The sequence below is a fragment of the Lutzomyia longipalpis genome, chromosome 2, assembly GCF_024334085.1.
Source record: "Lutzomyia longipalpis isolate SR_M1_2022 chromosome 2, ASM2433408v1".
Lineage (NCBI taxonomy): Eukaryota > Metazoa > Arthropoda > Insecta > Diptera > Psychodidae > Lutzomyia > Lutzomyia longipalpis.
The window spans coordinates 24,212,545-24,224,140 of record NC_074708.1 but is presented as its reverse complement, the minus strand read 5'-3'; the positions used below and the strand labels follow the sequence as shown (position 1 = coordinate 24,224,140).

Genomic DNA, 11,596 nt, shown 5'->3' with positions numbered 1-11,596 from the left:
TTGTGGGGGATTAACATTGTTTTGTTTATATCCCCTAAAAGATATTTTCAACAGAGCGATGTTAATAAATTACTTTTGTGGTCATTGAACCAAAACTTTTCTCTGTTGCATTACTTTAAAGTTGATTGCATCGAAATGAACACGACAATTTTGTACCAAAATGAGAAGAGATTGAGAAAAGTTTGAGGATACAGATTAAAAGACTTTGTAAAATCGGTTCTATTCTAACCAAGAACCAAATTTTCTGGTTTTAGAAACCTAAGTAAGCTAGTTTCTAAAAGAGCTAAACGGTTCAAGTTAGAAAATTAGACAAAGTTAATTTTCATTTCTGAATTTTTTTTGGTCATTTATCACAAATTTAAAATAAAGTTTTCGTCTTCAAAATTTTGAATAAATGTCCCTTTTGGATATTTAATTTTATTTATAGATTTGAGACTAATATTTCGTTCTTAATTGCTTCTAGCATTCTAATAAAAATTCTCAAAACCAAAAATTGACAAATTTAACATCTCTATCAGCTTTAAGACGTTCAAACCTCCCTCACCTTTAATCCTTTTAATATGAAACATTTCTGTAAACCAAAATACTTCATCAAATAAGCCCCAAACAAGTTCCCATTGATGTTCTCGAGTGTATGTACAATGAGAAGAGGTATACTTTGTAGTTCAATTTCAAAACTATCCCCATATAGCCTGCGCCTTTTGCCTTTCATTTCTGTGAGTTATTGTTCTGGTGAATAAAGTGCTCACCAATGTTAAAACTTCTCCTCTCTCACCTCATCTTCAAACACACCATCATCACCCACATTCTCCGATATCTTTGTGCTACAATTTAATCTTTTAGTAGTTTCTCTATCGCTCCAATGTATCTGCTGCTACATTGAAGAGCAGCAAAAAAAAAAAACAGATAAAAACGAGAAGCTTTTGAGATGCTGTATCGCCGGCAAATTGGATCAGAGAGTGTGGAAAGAAGTCTTGACAGAAATATGGAGGAAGGAGGAAAAAAGGGTTAGTCTAAATGTTTATGAGAAATCCATGAAGGAAGTCACAATGTCTCTGCAATAAATGTTAAATCCATTTCAAATGCAATTAAAGAAAGTGTCCTTCTTTAGATTAAATGCTTCTTTCTTTAGCATAATCTCTTGAGTTTTTTCATCATTGTTCACTTAATTTCCAGCCTCAAACGATCCCATTTGTTGAATTTGTCTCCAACTTGGCGCTTTTTTCTTTGCCTTCCTCCCTCTCGCACTCAAATAAGAATAAATGGTAGTCATGTCTGAAGAGGCGTTTGCTTTAATATGATTTATTTTAATAGAGAGACAACCACTGAATACATACCCAAATAACCCGCACCATTGGGACTCATTAGACACCATGGAGGAAGAAAATAAAAGTGTCTCGTTCGTGCCATTGCTTCTTCTTCATTTTTTTTTCTTCTTCACTCCACTCCATGTCGATTCCCGGGGCGTCCCAATTGAATGAGAGGAGAGACATTCGCCATACGCATAGCTCTTATGTATGTGAAAGACATTCCACATATCTTTTCGATTTATATACAATGACACTGGCGCACGAGATGTGCCACATTTAATGTTAATTAAATTTTAATCTGATTTGATTTATATGTCACGCAGTGCACAGACAATTATTAACATTTTGGGATGATGGGGAGGTTTGAGTCCATTCGTCGGACATCATGACCCAACATAAATGTGCAAAAAGAGATGCGATGGTAGTGGTTTTATGTATCACAAAACCAAATATTATGCGTATAGCATACAACACACATCATTTTCGAGTATTGTTGATACATTTAATCGGATTAAAACACGAAAATTATTACTCCACAAAATTATATGTGATTCATCATGTTGATTTTCATTAACACCCCCTTCTTTCACACCCAAATTCATTCCCCTATCTCTTTCATCCATTCATCCATCACACATTTCTCTGTAGTCTGGTCATTTACATGATTTTTTGTGGTGCGTACAAAGCATAGAACATTAGCATAAAAATTTCCGAGATACATTTCAGGCACATTTTCCGGAGCTTACAAAATGTTTTGTTCCAAAATATCTATGTAAATGTGGACAGGTGTCCAAAAACTATGTTGAATCTCTCACTCATACCACGCCAACAAGCCAACAACAAATTGCAATTGAATTGTCAGCAAAATAATTGGACAAATTGAATTTGGCTCAAAATTTTACACTGAAATAGCACCGGAAATATTTGTTGGTTGGTTATAAATTTTGTGCCAAACTCACTGCCAAAAAATATATATTCAATTTATCTAATCTCACATCAATCCATTTTACCACAATTGCCACCACAATTCCCTGCAGATAAGGCCTCTTTTATGTCCAAAACCAAATCCCTCTGTAAGGAATGTTCTATGAACACAGCAGAGGGGATCAAAAGTAATTGCCCGGCAATGCAAATGCAATGAAATTGTTGAAAAAATTGCAAAGGAATTGCCATTCGCATGTTAACAAGTAATTGTACCATAAAACATACCTACATTACCCATATATACAGAGAAGATAGGGAAGAACAGAGCATTCCAGCATAGAAAAAGTCCTTCCATTTAAATGTGAATTAAAAGAGAATCCATAAGATGAGTCATCGTGATATTCATTTACATCAATTAATGTTAATTAACAGCCAAAGTGGGTGTGTGCACCACATTTCTCTCCCTTCTATTGCAACTATGCCAACAAAATGTAGATATGTGGGTACATATTTGTGTCCGCAGGCAATTGTCAGACCTTTCCTGACACGGGGGAATTTTATTTAGGCGACTTTACTTCACCCCTCAAATACAAACAGGGTGTCCCTTTTGTCTCTTGAGAAATAAAGCCCAGAACTTAACTTTTATGCCACCTAATATTTTTAGCAATAAACCATGGGGAAGTTGCATTGGATTAGTTATAAGATTAAGGGTATGAGAATTGGTTATTGGATTTTCTTTACAATTTATTAGCTGACACACTTTAAATGCTTTATAAGAGTTTATCCAATTTATGGTGGAAATGTGTAATTAAGTCTATTGCGGCTTTCAGAGTTTTCTAAAATGCCTCGTGGGGATGACATAGTTAGGAAATAATTAAGTAATCTTATGAATTTTAATTTTAATCTACGAAATCTGAATATCTTTGAGACTTTTTGGAGCCATAAATTTAATTTCCTAATGGTTTATTCTTTTTTTGAAAAGGGATCTTCAAGGATCTTTTTTTATCCAATAAGTTGAAATTAAATTCATTCAAAGAAGGGCTAAACTATAATTTTCCACATCACGTGCCATAAAAACAAATACAAAACTTCCAGGAAACAGACAAGAGGATTCCCCAACCTGACTCTTGCAAGTATCCCAAAAACTTTAGAACAAGTCTCCCACAGACTGTCACAATAGCTATCTGATTGACCCATACGAAACTTTCTTCTATGGCACATCTGACTTTGAAATCTCTTCAACAATTTTCCTCTCTCCACCCCAAAGTCTTTCATTTTATTGCCATCTTATGATGAATATTGTTACGAACGTCGATCCCGCAACGGCATCTCTTAGGACAAATAGAAGTGGGGAGAGAGAGATAAAACCTGACGTGAAGGAACAACGGCAGTCTTTGCCGTACTTGTTGCCAAAGGAACTGCACGAAGTGCAAAGTCAGTGCAAGTGAAAGTGCACAGAGGGCTTCCGCCCTGCTGTGGGGCTCGCCAACGCCCCCTGGAATTCCCTTGGACTCCTCAATTGCCGGACGAGGCACCTTGGACCTCTTGCATCGACGTATGCCCTTGCCGATGGCTCATTCCGGCCGGCATTACGTCCTGGATGCCCTTCTCGTCGCCTGGACACGCTAGACAGTGCCTTTGCGGACCGCTTCCCCACAGAAGCCCGTGCCATCTAGTTGTGCGCCCCCGACGCCAGCTCCAAGACGTCTCCTCCGCCCTCAATGAGCTCCCGGAATCTCCACGTGGTTTCAGCCGTGCGTCGCCGCCGCGACTCGCACTACCTGTGTCGCCAATGGGGCGCGGGTGGCCCCCTCAATGCAGCCAGAACACCGCAGGAACATCCCCTCGTGCGTGTGCACGCATTCACGCCGACGCTGATGACTCAGCACAATCCATCCGGAGGCAGGTCGGTACGGCAGTGCACTCCAATACACACAACACATGTAGAGGAAATGCCGACAGAGGTGCACTGTGAGAAATAGAATGTCAAAGAGGCAACGATGTGTTTCATTCCAAATCCTTTGACGGTGGCGATCATCCTGATCGTCCTACCGGACCCCAACCTTCGTTACACTGGTGTCAGGTGTGGGGTTAAAGGACCGCTCGCCCGGACAGGCGATCAGGACCCGCCAGGACTTCATCAATTTGCAAAACCTGGACTTCGCCATTTATCGTCGCGGGATCTTCGGAGGAAAGTTTTATTCGTGTGGACTTGAAGAATAGTTGGCCGGGACGGCCAATTCTCACGCGGGGGTAGTGTTACGAACGTCGATCCCGCAACGGCATCTCTTAGGACAAATAGAAGTGGGGAGAGAGAGATAAAACCTGACGTGAAGGAACAACGGCAGTCTTTGCCGTACTTGTTGCCAAAGGAACTGCACGAAGTGCAAAGTCAGTGCAAGTGAAAGTGCACAGAGGGCTTCCGCCCTGCTGTGGGGCTCGCCAACGCCCCCTGGAATTCCCTTGGACTCCTCAATTGCCGGACGAGGCACCTTGGACCTCTTGCATCGACGTATGCCCTTGCCGATGGCTCATTCCGGCCGGCATTACGTCCTGGATGCCCTTCTCGTCGCCTGGACACGCTAGACAGTGCCTTTGCGGACCGCTTCCCCACAGAAGCCCGTGCCATCTAGTTGTGCGCCCCCGACGCCAGCTCCAAGACGTCTCCTCCGCCCTCAATGAGCTCCCGGAATCTCCACGTGGTTTCAGCCGTGCGTCGCCGCCGCGACTCGCACTACCTGTGTCGCCAATGGGGCGCGGGTGGCCCCCTCAATGCAGCCAGAACACCGCAGGAACATCCCCTCGTGCGTGTGCACGCATTCACGCCGACGCTGATGACTCAGCACAATCCATCCGGAGGCAGGTCGGTACGGCAGTGCACTCCAATACACACAACACATGTAGAGGAAATGCCGACAGAGGTGCACTGTGAGAAATAGAATGTCAAAGAGGCAACGATGTGTTTCATTCCAAATCCTTTGACGGTGGCGATCATCCTGATCGTCCTACCGGACCCCAACCTTCGTTACAATATATAAATTCCATATTGTTGGATATATCTTTGATATTTTGCCAAGATTTTGTCCTCAAGCAAAACATTTTCCCATCTTGCACAAGAGGATAATATTGTATATACGAATCAACAGGATATATAATGGGAAAATATATGGAGTTTGTTTTATCCCTAAAGATAAGAACATCTCATTTCCACCAAATTCAATGATATAATCTCTATAGTTTTATGGATATAAGGACTGGAACACCCAGCAGTGTATATATTTTCCTTTTAGTTCCGAAGGGGAGTGATCATATCAAAATGTTCCTGTTTTCTTCATCTATATTTTCCCTTCGCGAAGCAGAATTTTCCCTTTCTTTGGGGGCGAATGTATAAGCAAGAAGGTAAATCAAATAGAAATATCACAAGGGAGGATTTTCCTTTTTTTGGTATTTCCAACGCGTTACTCATGCACCCTCATACCACGTCACTGTGAGCTCCACCATTGCCGAAACGGAGCATAAAATACACTTAAACATGCAACAGAATTCCTACTTCTCTCCTCAAAGACCATCCACACGTAAAACTTTTAACTTTATTGATTTTGCAAGCAGCCACGAAAAAATAAAGAGGGAGACATCAAAAACTTGGGGAGAAAATTCTTCAATATTGACTTGATGGATAAAAGAAAACTCTCACACAGCGTACGAGGAACATGCTAAACTCTAAATTTGTAGCATTAAAATGATATCCACACCACCAACTGTCATGATTTTCTTTTTCCCAATCCCAAAATCGTCTAACCAAAAATTTTTCATGATCTAATCCAACAATTTGGGTGTGAGTTTGCCCGAAAAATCCCATATTTAGAGCATTATATAGAGGAGAATTATGTATTTTCAGTGTCGTGTTTACGGATTAGTTTACTGACCCCACCTCACAACGCCATTATATGTTGCGGTGAAGACAGAGAGGAGACTCATAAAACCATATGGAAAATATATAAAACTATCGCCCTCATTCATCATCCAGAAAGCGACCAATTGCGTGATTCCGCAAGAACCACGCGTATAGGGCTTTATAGATCTAACGAATACAACATTAATTCCACAACTAAAAATTGCCTCCTACAATATGGGCTAGTCACGGTGTTCTACTTTCTGTAAATTAATTAGTATTTTTTCTAACATTATTCATTGATAAAATTAATTATGATTTAAGGGAGAGTGATAATTGTCTGTCATTTTAATTAAAATTAATTAGTTAGAATGACAGAGTATCTTGTATTAAATAATCCTATTTCTGTTTTTATGATAGATGGGCGACATTTTGAATTACTAAAGAAGGTTTTTAAGAAAATCTATTGTTAGGGATCGCAAGTCAAGTAGTGGACTGTATTTATATATTTTAATTTCCAAAATTATTCTACGGTGTGGGTGGGTGGCGAGGATGGCAATTGTAAGCAAATGAGGTCCAATGGCGAAAGTATGTATGAATGTGAGGGATTCTGCAATAAATTGTTCTAATTAAATTATTTCTAAATGTGCTACAAATGATTTTACCTATTTTAATAGCTAGCCGCTATTTGTCCCTTCACGCCTATCGTTTGCCTTTATCAAAATCCTATTCAAATTTAGTATTAATTAGCTACATTTTCATTATAATATATATATTATCTACCATTTTTACCTTTCTTCAATCGGCTATCTTAATCACTCAATATTTTTGCCATCCTTTGGCGCCGACAAATTCCTATGAAATCATTTAAACTATTACTACATATTCTTCATTATTTTGCATAGATATTTTCAAATTACTTACTTTTTTATATGATTTTCACAAATTTATCTTAGCGTCTCTTTGACTTCACTTATTTTTCTCTGCAAGAATACGCCTACTGCGATTAACTATAAACTAAACCTATCAATTTCCCCAAAGGAACTATAAGGGGCTATTCAATCCTCAACATTTCCCCCTTCTGGTGCACCTGCACCCACACCTTTTTTAAGAACTAACAATCATCATTTCTTATTTCTAAGTATCAATCTCCTTTTGAACATCCAATCGAGCCAGTATCGCTACAGGGCGATGATAAACTCCTTCCTTCGTCTGTACATTGGCCGAACGAATCTTCTTGTCCGGTCCGGGAAAAACATCAGTAATGCGGCCCATGGGCCACTTGTTGCGAGGCAATTGCGGATCACACACCACCACGATGTCTCCAATTCCAATCGGGGGGCAGGGATCATACCATTTTGTTCGCCGTGCCAACTCCGGTAGGTATTCACGGATCCAACGGCGCCAAAACAAATCAGCGAGATACTGCGCACGTCTCCATGCCTTCCGCATTATGAGATCGCGGTCCTCGAATGTGCCGATTGGTCGGTTGTCATCAGAATCTCCAGCATTGGGGATCAAAATTTGGTTCGGAGTCAATGCAGTGTTATCCTTTGGATCAACCGAAACGTACGTCAAAGGTCGGCTGTTCAACGTATACTTCACTTCAGCAAACATCGTCAAAAGTTCCTCATCTGTTGGAACGTGATTTCGCAACAATTCCTTCAAAACCACTTTTACTGACCTCACCAAACGTTCCCATGATCCTCCCATGTGCGGTGATGAGGGTGGGTTGAAGTTGAATTTAATTTTCCTTGTAGAGCAAGCATCCGTCAGCTTATGAGATTCATCAAGAGCTTCATATAACTGCCGGAATTCATTGTCAGCTCCGGTCAGATTTGTTCCATTGTCACAAAACATCTCCTTAATGGGTCCATGTGTGCTCTCCAGTCGTCGGATTGCCATAATAGTCGCATCAGTAGTCAGCGAATGAGCTACCTCCAAGTGTACAGCTCTTGTCGCCATACAAGTGAATAGGACGCCCCAACGCTTCTCGTGTCGTCTTCCTACTTTCACCATCAATGGTCCAAAATAATCAATTCCTGTTCGCTCGAAGGGATATGCTGTATCACCCACACGAGCTTTGGGCAAAGCTGACATCTCAGGGATCCTTGGTTTGGCACGGAGATTCTTACAATGTTGGCAATTGTTCCAAGAACTTTTCACGGCCACACGAATCTTCGGTATCCAGTACTTCTCTCTCAATGTATTCACGACTTGTTCTCTGCCCTGGTGGTGATTCCTCACGTGGGCATCCATAATCAAAAGTTTCGTTGCCGGGTGTTTCGGGTCTTTCAGCGCCTCAATCTCGTCGCAATATTTGGCTTGTTGGATCTCACGGAACCAATGTTTCTCAGCCTCAATCAAATCACTGACACTCAAAGGCAATTTTGTACACTTTCGGCGCTTTTCTCGAATTTTCTGCAGCCAAAACATCGCACACGATTTCACTGCAGCTGTCGCTCTAATCAAACGTGTCCAACGAGAAAACCTTTCAACGTTTGGCAGCAAGTCAAATGTCCTATCTTTTGAATAGGTGGGAATTGTCATACGACATTCGTCAAGGGGAATTTCTGTCACATCACTTTGAGACCATTCATTTTCAGGCAGTCTGAGGAATTGTGGCCCAGAAAACCACATCGAGGTAGTATTGAAGTCAAACTTGTTGTTCCTGGTTGCTAAATCTGCCGGATTTTCCGTTCCAGGAACCCATTTCCACTGGTGAATCTCTGTAAGATCATCAATTTCGCTTACCCTGTTCGCTACAAATTGCTTGTATCTCCGAGAGTCGCTTCTAATCCATCCCATGACGGTGCGAGAGTCAGTCCAGAATCTCACTTCATTTATCTCCAGATCCAGTGCATTTCGAATTGCTGTACCCATTCGCGCTGCCAGCACTGCAGCTTGAAGTTCAAGTCGATTTGTAGTAGTTGGTTTCTGCGGAGCAACCTTTGTCCTGGCGTTCACAAACGCTACATCAACTCCTTCCGGGGATTCAATTCTCAAGTAAGCAACCGCTGCAATTGCGCTTGCACTTGCATCACCAAATATGTGCAGTTGCACCGAAGTTGCATGTGGGATATTGGTGGAGTAGCATCGTGGAATCCTGACTTGATCAATAGTTTTCAGCTCATTGATAAATTCTCTCCAATCCTCCACAGCCTTTCCCTGGATCTCATCATCCCATTCACGCTTTTGGCGCCATAGCTCCTGGAAAATCAATTTGCCTTTGATGGAGAATGGCGCAAGAAATCCCAGCGGATCAAATATAGACATAATCAAGCGCAAAACTTCTCTCATTGATGGCAATCTTTCATTCGAGAGAATTTCTGCTGGAACTTTGTGAAATGTGGTCTTGAAGGTGAAGATATCGTCTGCGGAATTCCACCATAGTCCCAAGACGCGTTCCACTTCGTTGTCACTCAAATTTTTCAGTGCGTTGATGGGTTTCAGAATTTCTTCGTCATTTGCCATCCAATTTACGACTTCAAATCCAGCAGCCTTTTGCACCGCAATAATTTCAGCAATCAATTTCTTCGCTTCTTCAATAGAATTTGCACATCCCAGGTAATCATCACAGTAGGTATGATTCACAATCCCATTTACTGCTTCTGGGTAATTCTTCTCATGTTCTGTTGCATTTGTATTCTTCACATAGGCAGCAAGAGTGGGAGAGCAAGTAGCCCCAAAGGTCATAACATTCATCTTGTACTCCTCAGGGGGTCCAGTCCTGTCCATTCCACGCCAGAAAATACGCTGATAATTTGTGTCCTCTTTCCGGATATAGACACGATGGAACATTTCACGGATGTCTCCGGTAAATCCGTATTTTCCAATTCTGAAGTTCTCCAAAACACTCGGAAGTGGCTTCAGCATATCAGGACCTGTCAATAGAAGGTCATTGAGGCATACACCTTCACATTTGGCTGCGCAATCAAACACCACTCGAATCTTCCCCTTTGCAGGATTGTAGACAGGGAAGTGGGGTAGGTACCAAACATTTTCCTGTGGAACCTTTTTGTCTTCATCCGTCAATTTTACCAAATACCCCTTTTGTAGGTGGTCTTCCATCTTCGCGCAATATGCCTTTGCAAGCTCATCGTCCTGGTCGAGCTTTTTCTCAACTGCATACAGTCTCTTCAATGCCATTTCTCTCGATGGCGGGACACTTGGAGGATCCACCTGCTTCCATAGCAGGCCAGTTTCAAAGCGCCCATCCGGAGTTTTCTTTGTTGTTCGCTGCATAATTTCCAGTGCTCTCTTGTCTTCACGTGATAGCGCCTTTCCGGGCGGTCCCGTATCATGAGACTCCATCACGAAAGTATTTTTCACCATTTCCATCAGTTCATCATGTCGCTCTACAATGGAATAGAGCTTTTCCTCAGCGGGAGGATTTTCAACACACATTTTGCCCAACACTACCCAACCCAGCAATGTACGGACAAGGTAAGGGGCATGCCATGGTCCCTTGATAACCTCCAAACTTGAGATAAGAGGCGTGTTGTCCAATCCAATCAATATCTCGGGTACGGCGTCCTCCATGGATTCTACCGGTGCTTCCGCGAGATGTTTCCAGTGGCTGGATAGTAAAGCAATGTCCACAGTTTGTTTTGGCAAAGTCAATTCTGCCACAGTGCGCACATTTTTCAACAAATAGCGCTTTGCTCGAGGGAATGTTCCCTGGATTCTGCACTCCACAATCCTTGAAGTCAGATCAGAACACATTTCCGGAAGGGCTCCTTGCCATGTCAAAGGTACATTGCGTCCAGTGACGCCCAATCGATCAGCCAACGATTGCTTCATCAAAGTAAGTGTAGATCCCTCATCCAGGAAAGCGTACACCTTAAATGTTCCATTTGGTCCCATTATATGAACGGGAAGGATTTTCATCAAAGTTTTATCCGGTATTGCCACGTGTGCCACTGTGTTGGCTGGAGGTGTCTCTGCCCCCCCCTGTGAAGGAGGCTCCTCTACTGTGACATTCAATGATTCATCTGTTGATGCACTTTTCACCACCGGGGAAGTATCCTTGTGGAGTAAAGTATGATGTGGTGCCTTGCAGTTGGGCTTCGAACATCCATCTTTTGCTTTGCAGTTTGTCGCTGAATGATTTGGCTTCAGACATCGGAAGCAAACCTTTTTATTTTTGGCGAGATTCCACCGATCTGCCACAGAAAGTTTCCCGAAGGTGTCGCATTTGTGAGGAGGGTGAGTCCCCTGGCAGAAAGCGCATACCGCTTTTGGTGCCTTTTCATTTTTCTGTTCTGTAACTGTAGCTACAGTTTTGCCTTTTTCTGGCTTCTTTTCCACACGTGTCGACTCTTGTACCTGGAGCCGGTAATTTGCCGCCTTGGCTTTGACAGAAATCCATGCAGAGAAAGTTCGCAGTCCCTGTGTTGGAGATCCTTTAGTGACGCAGAATTCCGACCACGAAATTTGCATGGCCAGAGGCAATTTCGGCAATAGCTCG

The 11,596-nt window shown here is 42.2% G+C and overlaps 2 protein-coding genes and 1 long non-coding RNA gene across 6 annotated transcripts in view; 1 reads left to right on the top strand and 2 right to left on the bottom strand.

Annotated features, from left to right (window-relative positions):
• Window positions 1-11,596, top strand: part of LOC129789572 (uncharacterized) — a 656,748-nt gene that overhangs the window by 274,226 nt on the left and 370,926 nt on the right. The window lies entirely within an intron of this gene.
• LOC129789577 (neuroglian) overlaps window positions 1-11,596 on the bottom strand; it is a 41,335-nt gene that overhangs the window by 11,927 nt on the left and 17,812 nt on the right. The gene's annotated exons all lie outside the window — the stretch shown is intronic.
• LOC129789803 (uncharacterized) lies at window positions 6,618-7,623 on the bottom strand. The gene is made up of 2 exons (XR_008750501.1): window positions 7,051-7,623; window positions 6,618-6,981 (listed from the first exon to the last, which is right to left on the bottom strand). It is a non-coding gene; the product is annotated as an uncharacterized LOC129789803 (long non-coding RNA).